This window comes from Ornithorhynchus anatinus, chromosome 18 (genome assembly GCF_004115215.2).
Source record: "Ornithorhynchus anatinus isolate Pmale09 chromosome 18, mOrnAna1.pri.v4, whole genome shotgun sequence".
NCBI lineage: Eukaryota > Metazoa > Chordata > Mammalia > Monotremata > Ornithorhynchidae > Ornithorhynchus > Ornithorhynchus anatinus.
In genome coordinates, this window is record NC_041745.1 from 43,692,132 (window position 1) to 43,695,981 (window position 3,850).

Sequence of the window (3,850 nt, forward strand, 5' to 3'; positions counted from 1 at the left end):
AACGGAGTTTCGTTCATTCATTCAGTTGCATTTAGTGAGCGCTTAGCGTGTGCAGAGCACTGTACTGAGCGCTTGGGAGAGGACAATACAACGAATGGATTCCCTGCCCACAGCGAGCTTTCTGTCCCGAAGCCGGGGAGACAGACGAATCAACAGCAGCTACGGACGTAAGCGGTGCGGGACCGGACGGGGGGCGGGGGCGGGCGCAAGGGTGACGCAGAAGGGAGTGGGAGGTGAGGAAAGGGGGGATCTAGTCTGGGAAGGCCTCCCGGAGGAGGTGAGCTCTCAGGAGGGCCCGGAAGGGTCGATAGGCAACCACCGGAGGTTTTTGAGGAGGGGAGACACAGGCCCGGAGCGTTTCTGCAGGAGGAGGAGGAGGATAATAATCATAACGTCGGTATTTGTTAAGCGCTTACTATGTGCAGAGCACCGTTGTAAGCGCCGGGGTAGACACAAGGGAATCAGGTCGTCCCACGTGGGGCTCCCGGTCTTCATCCCCATTTTCCAGGCGGGGTCACCGAGGCCCAGAGAAGCGAAGCCACTCGCCCAACGGTCCCGCAGCTGGCGCGCGGCGGAGCCGGGATTCGAACCCACGACCTCTGACTCCAAAGCCCGGGCTCCTTCCACTGAGCCACGCCGGGCAGCGGAACGGCGAACGGACCGGAGGCAGGAGAGGCTCGACGACCGGATTAACGGGGGAGCAGTCTGGCCCGAAAGGAAAGGGCGGGTTTTAGCCCCGTCGCCGAGGTGGGACCGGCGGGATTTAGCGATGGATTACATCCGCGGGTCGGGTGACGGGTCAAGGATGACGCCGAGGCTTGCGAGCCGGGACGGGAGACGGGCGACGGGGGCGTCACGGAGGACGGCGGCGGGGTTGGGAAGGTGAGGAGCTCTGGTTCGGACACGGGACATCCGAGGTGACGGGAGGACAGCCAAGAGGAGAGGTCCGGGAGGCGACACCGGAGAGAGGGGGCGAGATCGGGGTTGGACGGGGAGAGCCGGGAATCGTCCGCGGAGAGGCGGTAGGCGACGCCACGGGAGCCGACGGGTTCTCCGGGGGAGGGGGTGTGGACGCAGGACCGGGGGGGATGCGAGGAGGAGCGAGGGCCTTCCAGGCCGGAGGCGGGACGGGGGCGATGGAGGCCGGGGAGAAGGGAGGGAAGCGTGCCGGCCGGCCTGGAGGAGAACGAGCGGCCGGGAGAGGTCGGGGCGGACGAGGGGATCGGGGGCGTTAAGGCCGACGGCGAGCCGTCTCCTCTCGATCCGCCTCGCCGACGTAATAACGACGCTGGTGTCGGTTAAGCGCTCCCGCGCTGTTCCGAGTGCCGCGTAGATGCGAGGTGATCAGGTTGCCCCCCGTGAGGCTCCCAGTCTTCATCCCCATTTGACAGAGGCCCAGAGAAGTGAAACCGCTTGCCCCCCAAGTCACGCGGATGACAAGAGCGATAACAGTGACGACGGCACCTGTTAAGCGCTCGCTCTGTGCCGAGCACTGTGCTAAGCGCCGGGAAGGTACAAGGTGATCGGGTGGTCCCCCTGGGGCCTCCCGGTCTTCATCCCCATTTGACAGTTGAGGGAACTGAGGCCCAGAGAAGTGAAATAGCTGGCCCAAAGTCGCACGGCTGACGAGCGGAGGAGCCGGGATTAGAACCCACCACCTCCGAGTCCCCAGCCCCGGGCTCCGGCCACCCCGACGGGCGAGCTGGGGGGGACTTTCCGTCATCCCGCCCGCGCCAGCCGGGAGAGGACCCGAGATTCCCCGTGGCCCGTCGGGCCGCCGCCCCCGGGGAAGCCCACAGTCCCCACGGCCCGAGGGCCCGGACGCGGGCGCGACCCGAGCTTTCAGTCGTATCTACCGAGCGCTCGCCGGGGGGGGGGGCGGACCACCGTACTGAGCGCTCGGGACGGCGCGACGCGACGATAAACGGACGCGTTCCCCCGCCCGCAACGAGCTTACCGTCTCTCGGCCTTCTCGAACGGTACCCGTCGAGCACTCGCTACGTGCCAAGCATTCGTTTATTCAGCGGTCTCTACCGAGCGCCTGCTGGGTGCAGAGCGCTGTACTGAGCGCTTGGAAAGGACAGTTAGACAAGCAGAGACGATTCCCCACCCAACGACGGGCTCACGGTCTGGAAGGGGACGCTGCCCTAATTCTAATTGGAGTTTGTCTCACGTGGGGCCCTCGGGCCGTCGTCCCCATTCGACAGGCGAGATCGCCGAGGCACGGAGGGGTGCCCGGGTCCGACGGGAGACGGGGGGCGCGGAGCCGGGATGCGGGCGCGGGTCTTCCCCGGCGACGGCGGTCCGTGGCAGCCGGCCCCCCCGGCCCGGAGGGCTCCCCGGAGGCGGCGGGCCCGGCGCGGGTCAGGGCTCCTCCATGATGGCGGCGTACTCCCTCTGGTGCTCCACCAGCTTCAGGAAGACGCGGTACTTCTGGTCGTAGAACCTGGGCGGGCGGAGGCGGCCCCGGCTGAGCGGACCCCCCCGTCCTGCCCCCCGCCCGGCCCCCCGTCCTCCATCGCGGGCCTCACGCCTCCACTCTCCCCCACCGGCTCTGCGGGCCCTAGCCCGGAAGCCCCGGAGGACGGGGTCGGACGGACTGGCCCTAACACCGATGATAATGGGTATTTATTAGTAATAATAGCGTTGGTATCCGTTAAGCGCTTCCTCCGCGCCGAGCACCGTTCTAAGCGCTGGGGGAGATAACGGGGTCCTCGGGCCGTCCCCCGTGAGGCTCACGGGTAATCCTCATTTTACGGATGAGGTGAGCGAGGCCCAGAGAAGTGACTTGGCCCCAGGCACCCGGCTGCCAGGGCCGGGATTCGAACCCATGACCTCCGACTCCGAAGCCCGGGCTCTCCCCACCGAGCCGCGCTGCTCGGTAAGCGCTTAGTCGGTGCCAGGCAGGGCCCGGACCCCGGCCCTACTGTCCTCTCCCGAGGCTCTGCGCACGGCGGGCGCTGAGAAAGCAGCACGGCCTAGTAGGGCCTGGAGGGAAGGTCCCGGGTTCCAATGCCGCTCCGCCACGTGGCCGCCCCGCGACCCGGGGCGAGTCACTGCCCCTGTCTAGGCCTCAGTTCCCTCCTCTGGGAAATGGAATGAGGGCCGGGACCCCGCCCGGCCTGGTGACCTCGTATCCACCCCGGCGTTTAGAACGGCGCTTGGCACGTAGCGGGTGCCTAACGTGCACCGCCGGTGACGATGACGAGACCTAGAGGGCAGAGTCACCGGGCCGGGATCCCGCCGAATCGGCGCCAACCCGGGGCTGAGCTGAGCGGTCCGCGCACGGCGAGGAGGCAGGGCCGCGCCCGGCGGCGGGGGGCGCCGGAGAGAGAGCGGGCGGGCGGCGGCGCCGGGACGCGCGCGGCCGGCAGGGGGCGCCCGACGCCGGGAAGGCAGCGCCGCGCCCGAGGCGGCCGGCAGGGGCGCCCGACACCGGGAAGGCAGCGCCGCGCCCGAGGCGGCCGGCAGGGGGCGCCCGACACCGGGAAGGCAGCGCCGCGCCCGAGGCGGCCGGCAGGGGGCGCCCGACACCGGAAGGCAGCGCCGCACCCGAGGCGGCCGGCAGGGGGCGCCGGACAGCGGCGGGGGGCGGCGCCGGGCCGCCGGCAGGGGGCGCCCGACCCTTCCCGCTGGCCGCCGTCCCCGGCCGGGCCCGATGGGCAGCAGCGGTGGTCGTCGGGGTTCTGGGAGCGGGGAGGGGACGTGGACCCGACCCCCACCCTGCCCCTCCACCACCGCGAGGGCGGGCCTGCGGGGAGAGGGCGGGCTGCAGGAGCCGATTGGGTGGGGCTGATTGGACGAGGCCGAGCCGGGCGGAGCTGGAGAGGGCGGGGCCTCGGGGGGCGGA